Source organism: Heterodontus francisci, chromosome 3, assembly GCF_036365525.1.
Source record: "Heterodontus francisci isolate sHetFra1 chromosome 3, sHetFra1.hap1, whole genome shotgun sequence".
NCBI lineage: Eukaryota > Metazoa > Chordata > Chondrichthyes > Heterodontiformes > Heterodontidae > Heterodontus > Heterodontus francisci.
This window is the reverse complement of record NC_090373.1, coordinates 132,473,496-132,489,949: the sequence shown is the minus strand read 5'-3', so window position 1 is coordinate 132,489,949 and position 16,454 is coordinate 132,473,496. Positions and strand designations below refer to the sequence as shown.

At 43.9% G+C, this 16,454-nt stretch overlaps 1 protein-coding gene across 11 annotated transcripts in view; it reads left to right on the top strand.

Moving 5' to 3' along the window:
* LOC137360749 (fibrocystin-like) overlaps nucleotides 1-16,454 on the top strand; it is a 604,145-nt gene that overhangs the window by 524,484 nt on the left and 63,207 nt on the right. The gene's annotated exons all lie outside the window — the stretch shown is intronic.

Here is a 16,454-nt window from a genome sequence, read left to right as displayed (position 1 = left end):
CCTCATTACCTGGTTTTACGGTTTAGTTGTGGTTTTCCCACCATTTGACAGGTGTGGCATGCCCTAAAAAAATGTCTCACATCCTTTGTAAGGCCTGGCCAGTGATAATGTTTGCTTATGTCTGATTTGGTCTTCGGAATTCCCCTCTGTCCTGAAAAAGGAATGTCATGTGCTAACTTTAATAATCCTTGTCGATATCTAGGTGGTACCACTATCTGTTCAACAACTGTCCAGTTTTCTCCGGCGGGTCGATGAGGCGGTCTCCATTTCCTCCTTAAAATCCCATTTTCTATATAATAGCCTTCCGGAACTCATAGAAACATACTCCTTTCACCTCAGCTTCTAACAGAGCCGTCTGTGCTATTTGGTCGATCTCTGGATCAGCTTGCTGTGTTGCAATGATAGACGATCTGTTAAACATCTCATTTGGATTATCTAAATTCCCAAATAAGGTTTCAGATGCCTGATTATCTATTTGTGGTGCCCCTTTTACCTCTGACAATGGATCCTGTTTAGCCATTGCTCGGGTAACTACACAAGCAGGAAATATTCCTGGAACTTGCTCCTGTAATTGCTCCTTTTCCTTCATTTCACATGGTTCCTCTGTAACCACAGAAGAAACTGATATTTTTGATCCAGCCAAATCATTTCCTCAGAGTAGATCAATTCCCTTTACTGGTAATCTATGGACAACACCTACAGTTACTATCCCAGATATTAAGTCACTCTCTAGGCGTACTTTATACAAAGGTACGGGTATACGCTCCCCGCCAATTCCATTTACTAAAACTTCAGCGTTCAAGGCGCTCTCTGGTGGAAACCTCATATCTTTCCCTAGAAAGGGTGTTTGGGTCGCTCCTGTCTCCCTGAGTATAATGATAGGTTTTCCTGCCTCACTTACAGGATATGGAGTTACTCCTCCCTGTGACAAAAAATCATTATAACTCTCAGGTAGGTTATTCTTAACCTCTGCCCTCCTTTTAGTTTTAGTATCTGGTTTCACATTCACAGCTGTCATTAAAGCTATAGCCTGGTCTGCTATACTCTCAGTCAGAGTCTTTTCCTCTGCACTAACTTTGCGTACTTCAACAAGTCCTATGGGTTTACCTCGCAATTTCCAGCACTCTGAACGAAGATGACCCATTTTGTTGCAATGATAACACTTTGGCTTGCGAACCTCACGTCTACCCTCAACTCCTTCCATTATTGACCTGAGGAGGTGATCCTGGGGCATTCCCAGCTGTTCCTTCTTGTCCCTGGCTGCTTGCCTTCCTTTTAGTCTCCTACTTTCTATCCTTCTCAAGTTTATGAGGGTGACAGACAAAATAGGTTGGCTTATTCACAAGCTCAAAATCATCAGCAATCTCTGCTGCTTGCCTAACTTTCAAAACTTTCAGGTTATCTATATGAGTTCTCACTACTGAAGGAATGGAGTTTTTAAACTCTTCTAAGAGAATCAATTCTCGAATGTTCTCATATGTGGTTCCTATCTTTAATGCCTGTATCCAACGGTCAAAATTCATTTGCTTCACCCTCTCAAATTCTAAATATTTTTGGCCAGCCAATCTCCGTAAGTTCCTAAACTTCTGACGGTAAGCTTCAGGGACTAACTCATATGCAGAGAGAATAGCCTTTTTTGCCATCTCATAATCTGCAGAAGCCTCTTCAGAAAGCATGGCATAAGCTTCATGAGCTCTGCCTTCCAGCTTGCCCTGCATGAGCAATGTCCAGCTTTCTTTCGGCCATTTCATCTGTTTGGTTATTTTTTCAAAAGATATGAAAAATGCCTCAACATCCCTTTCCTCAAACTTAGAAAGAGCCTGTATAAATTTATACAACTTCTCACTGGGTCCTGATCTAAATTCAGACTCTTCATGACCCAAATTTTCCCTGGATTATAAGACTACCCCTTTGTCTTAGTTCCATCTCTTTTAGCCTAAATTCCCTTTCCTCTCTTTCACTCTCTCTCTGAAGTTCAAGTTTTCTTATTTCATTTTCTGCCTCAAGTTTTTTTGTTTCTTTTTCTTGCTGAAGCTCCAGTTTTTTCATTTCTAACTGAATCCTAGCCAATTCCACTGCATCATTCTCGGACCGATTACCTTCATGTCTCTTATATTCCCTTTCTTGTTTCTTGTATTGCCCTTCATCTGTATTATTATCATCATCATCTTCTACTAATTCCAGATGTTCGGCTATTATTTCAATTATCTCTGCTTTTTTGGCACCTGATTTCAATTCCAACCCCAACTTCACTGCCAATTCTTTTAATTTGTTCTTCGTTAAAGTTATCAAGTCACTCAGGGAAACATTCTACTTTCCCAAAAACTCTGCTACAACCACTAATGCCATAACAATGGTATAGACTGTACCTTATTATACAAGAGACCTGGTTCTTTTAATTTCTTTGTAATTGGTGTTAGATTTAGATCCCAACAATCAAATTTCCAATTGATAAGATCCAGACTCGAGTGCAATTAATGTGATGCCAAATGCAAGACCCCAATTTAAATATGTTATCCTAGAGCTGAGTAATTACTATGATTCCAAATGTGATCCCTCCAGATTAGACTGATTCTGATCCCAGATGTGAGTCACCGAATTAAATATGATTCAACAGCGAGAGAACCACCAATTAAGATATGATTCAAATCCAGAAATCCAATTAATATGTGAATCAAATCTTGAGTGAGCCCCCAATTAATATGTTATTCAAATCCCGGATGAGCCCCCAATAAATATGTTACAACCGACCGCTCCAGTCGAAGCCCCCAATCAAAATATACAATTCTGATTGTGGTGTGACAAACGCACTCTTAATTCAATCCTGTTGCTCTACAGATCGGCTAATATATCATTTAAAACTTTCCAAATTTAAGAAAGACCCAGCCAAATTGTACCATCTATTAATCCCCCGAATGAGGCTAACCAAACCAGATGTCTTTAAATCAACAAATTAACTCTTTAATTAGAAGAACTAAATTCTTAAACACTATGAAGATATAAACAACATTTAAAATAGAAAAAATTAGAGTCCTTGCAAATTTACAGTTCAATGTTGCTTGAAGTCCTCACAGAATGTTGCTTGAAGTCCTCACCTAATGTTGCTTTCTTTCTCCAGCGAATTTCAACAATTAATGACTTGCAAACATTTTCAACAGAATCAATCTGACTTTAGAGTTTTTGAGGGATAAAAGATTGTCACAGTCTGACTTCCCTCCCTTCAGTTTAAATTACCAGAGATCTCTGTTTTGGCTTGATGTTTTAGAATTTTGAGAGATAATAATTAAACAGACTAAATTCCTATTCCTTCGCTTTAAATGGTTGTGAGCTCTTTTTCCAGGTGCTGTCATCACAGCTGAGTCCTCTGTGTCTGTGTGTTAGAACAAACTGTCTTTAACTCAAAGCCAGTTCAAAACTGAATTGCAACAAATGTATCACATGGGACTCATTCCCAGTGGCTGTATCTATGGTAATGAGAATGCACCCTTTGAATCGCAGTCTCCAAATGGCTGTTTCTAACGGCAACCAAAAATGAACCTTTCTATAACTCCTGAGGTTTGCCAGTTCCTAAAGCAATACTGATCATTTGCAAACCTTAAAGGCAAACCGCATATTCTGAGAAAAAAAAACTACAGGACCATGACAATAGAGATTCTAAGATTTACAAGTATAAAGATAAGGATTGTGAAATTTATGAGTGCAGAAGCTTAAGAGTCCATTTATCGTTTTGGTGATTTAACAACTCTTCCAGATCTTGTTATGGTATAATCTTTTGGGGATGTGAATTTCACCCTTGGCTGTTCTTGGCTTGCAGATGTGTTGTCAGTGTGTTGGTTGTTGTCCTGTTGTTCTGTCACACCCTCATCATTGGAGTGTGTTCTTTTGATTCCACTGTGCGCATTTGGAGTATTGTACACTTCTCTTAATTGGCTTCAGTTCCTCCTGAACACTACTCCATTAGATGTTGTAACCTCGTAAGACCTAGGCTCACTGCATACTTTGGATAATTCTCTGGGTAACCATGTTCTCATTATGGGGTGTATGACCTTGACCTTTTGTCCTATGTGTAGTTGAGGTAGTTCTGCCCCTGCATGTCAGTCATGCATCATCTTCATTCTCCCCTGTTTTTTTGAGCAGTGTCTCCTGCATCTCAGAGCATTTGGACAGCTGATGGCTTGGCAGAATCATTCTCATTTGTCTGCCAAACATGATCTCTGCTGGTGACGGTAAGCCCATATCCATAAGTGTGGCTCTGAGGTGTAACATGGCAACACAAAAATCTTGTTTCATTGTCCTACACTTCAGGATAAGCGATTTAACTATGCGAATCATTTGCTCGGCAAGACTTTTGGATCTAGGGTAATGTGGTAAAGACATCACATGGTTTACGCCCCATTTGGCACACATATCCCTGAAAGGTCTGCCTGTATACTGTGGCCCATTGTCAGAAATAATTTCTTCAGGTGCACCGAACAGACTGAATGTGGTACTCAATGTGTCTGCGACAACCGCATTTGAAGTGTCTTTTACCTGTCAGACAATTGGAAATTTGAAGAAATAATTCATGACTAAGATAAAGTCATCTCCATTCATAGTAAAAGTGGTGGAACAGTTCTGTAACCACCTACTTGTTGAACCTGAGGTGCCTCAGGCATTGCCCCCAGCTGAGGTGGAGATGGAAAATGTGGTCCCTGAAAACCCATGGTGTGTACAGCCTCCTATCAAGAGCCCTCCTCCTTCCCCTTCTCCCTCTGTGCAGAAATTTCCATCTCTGCAGCCTCAGCTCCATTTGTCTGTCATGTTGCTGACCCAAAGGCTCTGCAACTACAGCCCCCATACTGTTGTAGACTTGGAGCCAGATTTTATTACGGCTACAGGGGTCATGGGTGCAGTCCTTAAGGTGGTGGGGTGAGAACTCGCCTCAGCCCTCCCTTGGACCCCCGTAGCTATTTAATGGTGGGCAGCCAAGTAATTGTCCACTATCAGGGACACTGTCCCTTTAAGGAAGGAGCTCCCACCTCCAGAGCTGCTGGCCAATCGGAAGGACAGCAGCTGTGCAGTACAGGTAGTCCCACTGTGAGCAGTGGCCACTGCTGGTACTACAGGAGGCCCTGCTGTCCTGAATAGAGAAGACCCTGGCAGTGGTAAGTGAGGCTGGGGTCATTGGGGCCATTCAGGCAGGCCTGCTAGGTGACCTCCAAGCTTTACCTGGTGGCATCTCCATGCGGCAGCAGGCCCTTCCACCTTCAGCAAAAGTGAAATGGAAGTGGGAAGAGGCCATCGATTGGCCATTTAAGGGCCTCAATTGGCATGGAAAGTCCGAAATTGGCCTTCCCTGCCTGGACAAAGTGGTAGGGAGCCTGAGCAACGTCAGGAATGGCACCCCAGTCATTTTGTTTGCCCTGCTGCCTCCGTACTCACCTCCAAGGGCAGAACAAAATTCAGCCCTCGCTCTGGACAGGAGACCAGATCCTCTGCCCTCCCTGAATAGATGCACCAATTCATCACAACACCTCCAAAAATAATCCACAGTGCTTCCACAAAGGATGCTGTGGCAGAAGTAAGTCAAAAGCAGCGCACCTGAAAATTGAATGGCTGGGCCTTTAAATAGCGCTAGTGGGGGGATCCCTCATGCAGCATAATGCATGTTCATCTACAAGTGATTAGCACAGGCAGTGTGGTGCAAGTTTCAAAACATTGTGTCAAACCAGTCGGAACATGCGCAGGTGCAGCATACCCATGTTAGCACCCTTCTCAGCAGTGAACACGCCAGAAGTGGCTGGAAGCTCACTGGGCACCATTTGTTGACCTCAGGACTTTTGTAACGCCAATGACAGTGGCGCTGTGGAGCTCAATTTCACATCTGCAAATCTCAGTAAGGATTCTTCAATCTGATTAGTTGAGGTGACCCACTGTTGCTTGCCCTTTTCGTCCAAGTCTCAGATCCCCTATAGAAGGTGCTGCAGTCTTTCTGCTCTTGAATAACTGCAAGTTGCAGTGCAAAAGCTCACAAAAAATCTGTGGGAATGTGTAAGTGTTAAGATTGCCTGGTGCTGTTAGTTCACTGCTGACTGTTAAATCGAGCCAGTGCGTATGATAGGCAAACACATAGAAAAAGAATCAAAGACAAAGCTACAGGAATGACAATGGGAGAACCTGAGAGAATCAACCAGAGATGGGCAAAATAGGAGACTGAAAGAATGGATGAGAATTAAGATACAGTGAGGGAGACAGAAAAAAAATAGAGCGTAAACAAAATCCAAGAGACAGCTGCAGAAGAAGAAGCAATGTAAAAATTGGCCATCGGCAATGCAGATCAGATATTAAAGAGGAAAGTCACTTCAAAAGTACTTCATTGGATGTAAAGTGCTTTTGGACATCCTGAGGTCACAAGTGCTATATAAATGCGGGTCTTTTTATTAAATAAAGAGCAGCAGGATGGGAGTGTGATCGGCTTTTCACTACTGACAGCATTGTGTGCAATCTAAAAGGTAAATGGTGGAATATATGGGGACAGAGATCTGATGGATGTAATTTTTAAAAGCCTTTCTGAAGTTTGTGTGAAATGTGTAAAATTCAAAAACTTTTGTAATGGCTCTACGGGGATAACATTGACACAACACAATGCCAGTAAAAATTCAATCCAGGAAACAGGAGTCCATGACCAAGTTGGCAATGTTCTTGCCTGCCATTTGCAGTGCTGTTCCTAAAGTACATGTTGGCTACAGATATCATTGCAACAGATGGAACAGATGTGGATTAGGTTCCATGTGGATCTGGAATTTGTAAAGCCAAGTATCCACAATCTTACCATGTAGGTGTGTCAGGATATGCAGTTCTGGTGGTGAATCTGATTTAAACTCACCCAGTTGAACAAGCTATTGGTCTTAATCTCTCCTGCTTGAGCCTTGTGAAACCCGTTGGGACATTAAATTCACTTTGAAATGCACGTTGTTGTAATTGTTGCTAGTGTTAAAAAAAAGCTTAAAAAATCTTAAACTGCTCTATAATTGTAATGCATTCATTGGTAATGAATCCTAATAGTCTATAAATCATATTCCTTTATACGTAGCTGACTATACATACAAATATAGCAAGTTTTTGAATAAACATTTCTCTCACAGAGGGTGGTTATTAAACCATAATTCAAATGTGTCTTATTGTACACGTTAAGAAGAGAAAATGAGTAATATTGCCAGTTGGTTTATTTTAGCTAGAACTGCGCCTTAATAATTGGTGTTTTTCTCCTTGGATAGCAGTACATTATGTCTGTAATGCATGGACTGCAGCAATTGCAAGTTTTGTTGTAATTACAGCAAATGTAGGTGTGAGGGAAAATAAGCTTTCCCACTTTTAGTGAGTAGTGGGTCGACAGTATGATTTTACCAATGATGTTTTTGACCTACATTGATCGCTTTTCATAACCTTTTTATCCATATTATATATAGATGCACATTTTATATATATTATATATATAAACATGATATCTTAATCTTTTTGTCACTGAGATATCATTACAGTGTTCTGGTTGAGGTAGAATAACTAACTAGGACATTACATTAAGACACTAGTCTCAGTTACTGCTCTTCTTCCCTGGAGGCATAGGTTCAGTTCAGGTAAAGGAAATGAAAATCTCCTCTGACAACTCTGAAGGGTCAAAGGTTAATTGAGGTCAGCAGTCTTAGCTGAGTCCCTATGTATTTGGTCTGTAATTTGTCATTCTCTCTTCTGATTCATGTCGTTCAATGTCAGAAACATTGATAGTGTGCTTATAACAGACAGAAAATCCAACTTTTATTATTTTCCCTTTAAGATATTTAACCTTTAAGAAATGGCTGAATGTGTTCTCAATCTCTGTTATCAATTGAATTATAATTTTAAAGACTTAGAGACTAAGGGATGGAATTTCCTGTGTGGACAATTCCCAGAATTTGCAATGAAATTCCTCCCATTCCACCAATGTCAAGTTATGCTAAAATTTCCTGCCAATCTCATTAGTGTACGCTAGAGCAGAAAAATGAACGTAAATCAGTTTAATTTGCTAGTGTGGTTTGATTATAATTGGAACTGACCCAATGGGGCAGCAAAGTTTTAGGGTGGAATACCATAATAGTGATGGATAAAATTCTTCAGAGTTAAGTGGCAACCTGCTCCCTGTCAAAAAGATTTTTTATTAATTCATTCAGTTGCTCAGTAGAAAGTCTCCATTGTCTTAAATCTTTTCTTTCCTGCAGATGATTATTGTTGATTCACAGGAGAAAGCTTCCAGGAATACAATCATAGAATGGTTACAGCATAGAAGGAAGCCATTCGGCCCATCAAGGGGGGAGGTGGTGGTGTAGTGGTTATGCCACTGAGCTAGTAATCCAGAGGCCCAGCCTTGGGGACATGAGTTCAAATCCCAACACAGCAGCTGGTAGAATTCAAATTCAATTAATTAATAAATTCTGGAATTGAAACCTAGGATGGAATTTTATGCCACCCCAGCGAGCTGGATGGTGGCAAGGGGGTGGCGTAAGATTGTGCGAGAGGCTCCGTGTGGCCTTCCTGACCCGCTCCCGCCTCCGCCCCACTTTACATGGGGTGGGGGCGAGAAACGGGCCGCTCGCCCCAGGCCAATCAAGGCCCTTAAGTGGCCACTTAACAGCCACTTCAGAGCCTTCGCCCGCCTTCACGGGTATTTTACCTAGGGCAAGTGGGTGTCCTGGAGATGTGGAAGGCCACCCAGTGCTACTTAGCAGCCTCTCAGTGCACTGGGGGGGATGGGGGGTTTCCCCTGACAATTGGGAACAGGGTGCCCATTTGAGAGCTACCCCCGCTTTTCCAACCACCCCTAGGCCCCGAGACGCTCCCCACCAAATGACCACCCATGCCTCACCGGGGCGCGACCGATCTCCCTAGCGAGGCAACCCTTACTTACCTGCAGTCCTGGCTCCATGTCCTCGGCTGGGCTGCAGTCCCAGTAGTGGCCACCGCTCCCGGTGGCGCTGCTGGGACTAAGTGCTGCCAGGCCGATTGTCCGGCAACGCAATGAGGTGGGACTTCCTTCCTCAAGCTGGTGGAAGTCCCGCTTCAGAACAATTAAAGCCTGGGGACCCGTAAAATGCAGGTCGGATCCCCGGGCTGGGCAGAAGCGGGTTCGCCACCGACATTTACGTCGGTGGCCAGCTCCCATCCGCCCGGCGTAAAATCCAGCCCCTAGTCTCATTACTGGTGCCATGAAACTATCATCAATTGCTGTAAAAACCCATCTGGTTCACTGATGTCATTTATGGAAGAAAATCTGCTGTCCTTACCTAGCCTGGCCTACATGTAACTCCAGACCCACAGCAATGTGGTTGACTCTTAACTGCCCTCTAAAATGACCTAGCGAGCCATTTAGTTGTCAACGGCAATGAAGGATGGGCAACAAATGCTAGACCTGCCAGCGACACCACATCCCAAGAAAGAATGTAAAAAAAAAATTCTCTTTTGAAAGCCGTGATTGAATCTGCCTCCACCACCTTTTCTGGCAGTGCATTCCAGATCATAACCACTTTTCCTCATGTCACGTTTATATCTCTGTCCTCTGGTTTTTGACCCTTTCTCCAGTTTCCCAGAAACTGGGAACAGTTTCTCTCTAGATTCCTCATGATTTTGAGTACTGCTATCAAATCTCCTCACAATCTTCTGTGACAGAACAACTCCATCTTCTCCAATCTAGCTACATAGCTGAAGTCCCTCATTTGTGAAACCATTCTTGTAAATCTTCTCTGCACCCTCTCCAAAGCCTCCACATCCTTCCTAAAGTGCAGTGCGCAGAAATGGACACAATACTCCAGTTGAGGCAGAACCAGAGTTTTATAAAGGTTAGCCTTATATCAGTAGTAGGGAAAATGGTAGAATCTATTCTAAAGGATGTGATAAATGGACACTTAGATAATAATGATCTGATTGGGCACAGTCAACATGGATTTATGAATGGGAAATCATGTTTGATAAACCTGTTGGAGTTTTTTGAGGATGTTATTAACAGAATTGATAAAGGGGAGTCGGTGGACGTAGTATACTTGAATTTTCAGAAAGCTTTTGATGAAGTCCCCCACAGGAGGTTGGTTAGCAAAATTAAAGCACATGGGATAGGAGGTTAGATACTGGCATGGATTAAGCATTGGTTAACAGGCAGAAAGCAGAGAGTAGGAATAAACGTTTCATTCTCGTGTTGGTTGGCTGTGACTAGTGGGGTACCGCAAGGATCAGTACTTGGGCCCCAGCTGTTCACAATAAATGATTTGGATGTGGGGACCAAATGTAATATTTCGAAGTTTGCAGATGACACAAAACTAGGTGGGAATGTGTGTTGTGAGGAAGATGCAAAGCAGCTTCAAGAGGATTTGGGCAGACTTAGTGAGTGGGCAAGAACATTGCATTTGGAATATACTGTGGAAAAATGTGAGGGTATCCATTTTGGTAGGAGGAATAGATGTGCAGAGTATTTCTTAAATGGTAAGAGATTAGAAAGTGTAGATGTACAAAGGAACCTGGGTGTCCTTGTCAATAAGTCACTGAAAGCTAACATGCAGGTGCAGCAAGCAATTAGGAAGGCTAATGGTATGTTAACGTTTATCGCAAGAGGACTTAAGTACAGGAGTAGTGAAGTCTTGCTTCAATTGTATAGAACCTTGGTTAGACCGCACCTGGAGTACTGTGTGCAGTTTTGGTCCCCTTACCTTAGGAAGGATATTATTGCCATAGAGGGAGAGCAACGAAGGTTCACCAGACTTGTTCCCGAGATGGTGGGAGTGTCCTATGAAGAGAGATTGGGGAAACAAAGCCTGTATGCTCTAGAGTTTCGAAGAATTAGAGGTTATCTCATTGAAACCTACGGAATACTGAACGGGATAGAGTAGATGCAGGTAAGATATTTCCCCTGGTTGGGGAGCCTAGAACCAGGGGACACAATTTCAAAATAAGGGGGAAGCTATTTAGGACAGCGATGAGGAGAAATTTCTTTACTCAGAGGGTTGTGACTCTTTGGAATTCTCTACCCTAGAGGGCTGTGGAAGCTCAGTCATTGGATATGTTTAAAGTAGAGATTGACAGATTTCTAAATACAAATGACATAAAGGGATATGGGGATAGTGTGGGAAAAAGGCATTGAAGTAGATGATCAGCCATGATCATGCTGAATGACAGAGTAGGCTCAGTAGGCTAAATGGCCTACTCCAGCTCCTGTGTTCTCATGTTCATTATAACTTCCTTGCTTATGTACTCTATGGGCTGGATTTTGTTCTCAGCCTGATGTTGGGTTTCATGGCGGGGGTTGGAGGCCGAAGAATTGGAGCAGCAGCAGCCGCCATGGAGCCCAATGCTGGGATTGCCAGGCCTGATCTTCCTGTACCAGCAAGGCTCCATTGTGGCACCTCAGCTGCTCTATGACTGGACCCTACTTTAAATATTTAATATACCTCTCTGCATAAATTTAAATGTAATTCACCACGATCTTACCTTCAGTTCCCAATCTTGAGCTTGTCGTGCAGCACTCACGCGCCTTCACTTTCCCGTCTATGAGAGGTTGGCGCCACCGAAGTGGGGAGAGGTTCAACTCTGCATGATTTCTATGGGGAAGGTGAGGAAGGGATCAACTATGCATTATGGTGAATGATTTGCAGGGCTGGTGGCCTTTTAAATAGGCCGCCAGCACCTGCTGCTATATCAGGTGACGCCGCGAATAGTGTCACCAATGCCGCCCCCGCTACGTGATTGTGGGTAGCGGCCTCCGTAAGTATGGTAAGTGGCTATCTGCCACAGAATCTCGACGGCACGGCAACGCGGCTCCAGGAAAGAGCAGCCGTCATTTTCTGCACAAAGTCCAGCCCTGTGCATCTATTTATAAAGACCAGGATCCAATATACCTTCTTTAACCACTTTCTCAACCTGCCCTGCCACCTTCAATGATTTGTGCACATATACCCCAGGTCTCTCTGTTCCTGCACCCCCTTTAGAATGTTAGGGCCTTCAACTTCATGAAGGGCGAACTGCAATCTCTCCTGGACTAAAGTGAGGGAAGACTGGATCAACCCATGATAGCATAAGAACTTATAGGAACAGGAATAGGCTATATTGACCGTCGAGCCTACTCTGCCAATCAATACAATCATGGCTGATCTTCTGCCTCAACTCCACTTTCCTGCTCACTCCTCATATCCCTTGACTCCCTGAGAGACCAAACTCTGTCTCTCTTAACCTTCAATATATTCATTTCTGCAGCATCCATAACCTCTGAAGTAGAGAATTCCAAAGATTTACAACCCTCTGAGTGAAGAAATGTCTCCTCATCTCAGTCCTCAATGATTGGCCTCTTATCCTGAGACTATGCCCCCATGTTTTAGATTCCCCAGCCAGGTGAAACAACCTCTCAGTGTCTACGCTGTCAAACCCCTTCAGAATCTTGTATGTTTCAATGAGATCAACTCTCAATATTCTAAGCTCCGGAGAATACAGACCCAATTTACTCAGTCTCTCATCATTGGACAACCCTCTCATCCCAGGAACCAATCTAGTGAACCTTAGCTATACCACCTTCTTTGATATGGAGACCAAAACTGCTCACAATCCCCCTTCTGTGGTCTCACCAAAGCCCTGTACAAGCCTTCCCAATTGCTTGCTGTACCTACATGCTAACTTTCTGTGTTCCTTGTACGAGTACACCCAAGTACCTCTGAGCATCAACATTTACAAGTTTTATGCCTTTTGAAACATATTCTGCTTTTCTATTCTTACTACCAAGTGAATAATCTCACACTTCCTCACATTACACTCCATCTGTCACATTGTTGCCCACTCACTTAACCGTTGCAGCCTCTTTGTGTCCTACTCACAGTTTACATTCTCATCTAGCTTTGTATCAGCAAACTTAGATACATTACTCTAGGTCTCTTTGTCTAGGTCATCAATATAGATTGTAAATAGTTGAGGCCCCAGCACTGATCCCTGTGGCACCCCACCAGTTACCGCCTGCCAACTTGAAAATGCGCCTTTTATCCCTACTCTTTGCTTCTTGCTTGTTAACCAATCCTCGATACAAGCTAACATATTACCCCCAAACTCCATGAACCCTTACCTTGTGTATTAACCTTTTGTGTGACACCTTATCGAATGCCTTTTGGGTGTCCAAATATACTACTTCTAATTGTTCCCCTTTATCTACCCTACTAGTTACACCCTCAAAAAGCTCTAATAAATTTGTCAAATATGACAGGGGGAGTTTAATGCTCTCCCTTTTGGCAGCTTTCGAGGCAGGGAGGGCATAAAATCAGGTGGGATAATGGTGGGAGGGGGAACCCCGCCACCTTCACACTTCCACCAAAATTAAGTCTGTTAACGGCCTTCCCATCCCATCAACAATTGAGGCCCTTAACTGGCCAATTAATGACCAATTAAGAGCCTCATCCCACTGCCCCCTCAATTAGCCTGTAGCCACATGGGAAGCATGGCATCAAAAACCATGCGGGTTGCTTCCCGGCTCCAGGGGGAGTGGGGGTGGTCCATCATTAAAAGGCACTTAATGCCAGAACAAGGGACCCTGCATTGGGAAGGGGTGGGGGGGGGGGGGTGGGACACTGAGAGGCACCCCACTGCCCTTGCTAACGACACCCCACCATCCCTCTCCCTAATGACTCCCACCCCGCACAACCCCTTCTGCGCTGACCTATCTGTGGCCTGGATCCAGTGACGCTCCTGGGCCTTGGTTAGTTGCTCCACTGGCAGAAGCCACCACCTCTGCAGTGGCGCTGCTCAGTAAGAAAAGCTGCCAGCCTCTGACAGGATTCCAGCACCAGGGTCCTTGATCTCAAGGAAGACCCACTGCTGTCCACTTAAGTGCATGATTGGCACTAGATTTGGCAGGCCTTCCACAGAAGAGGCAATGCCGGGTTCTCGGTGTCTCTTTCTCCGGACGTCAAGACCTCTGTTGCCATCATAAAATGCTGGCCTATTTCTCTTTCATAAAACCATGTTGACTTTGTCTGATCATACTATGATTTTCCAAGTGCATTGTTAAAACTTCCTTAATAATAGATTCCAACATTTTCCTGACAACTGATGTCAGGCTAACTGGCCTGTAGTTCCCTGTTTTCACTCTCCCTCCTTTCTTGAATAACAGAGTTACATTTGCTAACTTTCAATCTGCAGGGACTGTTCTAGAATCCAGGGAATTTTGGAAAATCATAACCAGCACATCCACTATCTCTGCACCTACCTCTTTTAGAACCCTACAATGTAGGCCATCAGGTCTGCATCAGGATTTATTGGCCTTTAACCCACTTTTTCTCTGCTGCTATTATATATCTTACCATTCACTCATTTTTAAAATTCATTTCATGGGATGTGGATGTCGCTGGCTAGGCCATCATTTGTTGCCCATCCCTAATTGCCCTTGATCGGTGGTGGTGAGCTGCCTTCTTGAACCAGTGCAATCCATCTGGCGCAGGTACACCCATATTGCTGTTAGAGAGGGAGTTCCAGGATTTTAATCCAGCAACATTGAAGGAACAGCAATATATTTCCAAGTCAAGTTGCTGTGTGGCTTGGAGGGGAATTTCCAGATGATGGTGTTCCCGTGCATCTGCTGCCCTTGTCCTGTTAGGTGGGAGAGGTCGCAGGTTTGGAAGGTGCTATCGAATTAGCCACAGTGAGTTGCTGCAGTGCATCTTGTAGATGGAACACACTGCTGCCACTGCATCGGCGGTAGAGGCAGTGAATGTTTGATGTGGTGGATGGGGTGCCGATCAAGTGGGCTGCTTTGTCCTGGATGGTGTTGAGCTTCCTGAGTGTTGTTGGAGCCACACTTATCAAGGCAAGTGAAGAGTATTCCATCATGCCCCTGACTTGTGCCTTGTAGATGTTGGACAGGCTTTGGGAAGTCAGGAGTTACATGTTGCAGATTTTTTTTTTATTCATTCATGGGATGTGGGCATCGCTGGCTGTGCCAACATTTATTGCCCATCCCTAATTTCCCTTGAGAAGGTGGTGATGAGCCGCCTTCTTGAACTGCTGCAGTCCATATGGGGTAGATACACCCGCAGTGCTGTTAGGAAGGGAGTTCTAGGATTTTGACCCCGTGACAGTGAAGGAACAGCGAGTTAGGCTGGTGTGTGGCTTGGAGGGAAACTTGCAGATGGTGGTGTTCCCATGCAACTGCTGCCCTTGTCCTTCTAAATGGTAGAGTTCATGGGTTTGGATGGTTCTGTCTAAGGAGCCTTGGTGCGTTGCTGTAGTGCATCTTCCAAATGGTACACACTGTGCGTCGGTGGTGGGGCAAGTGAATGTTTGTGGATGGGGTGCCAATCAAGTGGGCTGCTTTGTGCTGGATAGTGTCGAGCTTCTTGAGTGTTGTTGGAGCTGCACCCATCCAGGGCAAGTGGAGAGTATTCCATCACACCCCTGACTTGTGCCTTGTTGATGGTGGACAGGCTTTGGGGAGCCAGGAGGTGAGTTACTCGCCGCAGGATTCCTAGCCTCTGACCTGTTCTTGTAGCCACGGTATTTATGTGGCTACTCCAGTTTAGTTTCTGGTCAATGATGCTGATTGTGGGGGATTCAGTGATGGCAATGCCGTTGAATGCCAAGGGGAGATGGTTAGATTCTTTCTTGTTTGAGATCGTGTGGTGTGAACGTTACTTGCCACTTTTCAGCCCAAGCTTGAATGTTATCTAGGTCTTGCTGCATACCAACATGGACTGCTTCAGTATCTGAGGAGTTGCCCTCTATTTCTGGTATGTAATTTGTGTTTTCTACTGTGAAGACAGACACAAAATATTTGTTTAAAGTCTCTGTCATTTCCTCATTCCCCATGATAATTTCTCCTGTCTCAGCCTCTAAGGGACATAAGTTTACTTTAGCTAATCCCCTCCTTTTTATATACTTTTAAAGCTCTTACAATTTGTTTTGATATCCCTGGCTGGTTTACTCTGATATTCTTTTTTGTTTTCCTTTTTGTCAACTTTTTGGTCGCGTTTTGCCCCGAGGTTCTGGCCTTCCATCTCCAGCCTAGATGCCATCTGTATAGGGCAGGCTGCATGATGCAGCTCAGTATCACCTGCAGTGGAGCCAGAAGCAATCACCAGCAACAACAACAACTTTCATTTATATAGCATCTTTAATGTAGTAAAATGTCCAAGGTGCTTCACAGGAGCACTAACAAGCAAAATTTAACACATGAGGAAATATTAGAACAGGTGGCCTAAACTTGGTCAAAGCAGTAGATTTGAAGAAGCATCTTAAAGGAGGAGAGAGAGGTGGTGAGATTTATGGAGGGAATTCTGCAGGTTGGGGGTCAGGCAGCTGGAGGTGTGGCCGCCAGTGGTGCAACAATTAAATCTGGGGATGTGCAAGAGACTAGACAGTCCTGGTTGAAGGGTATATGGCTGTGAGCATGGACTGAACACTGGCTCATGGTTCATCAGCCTGGCATC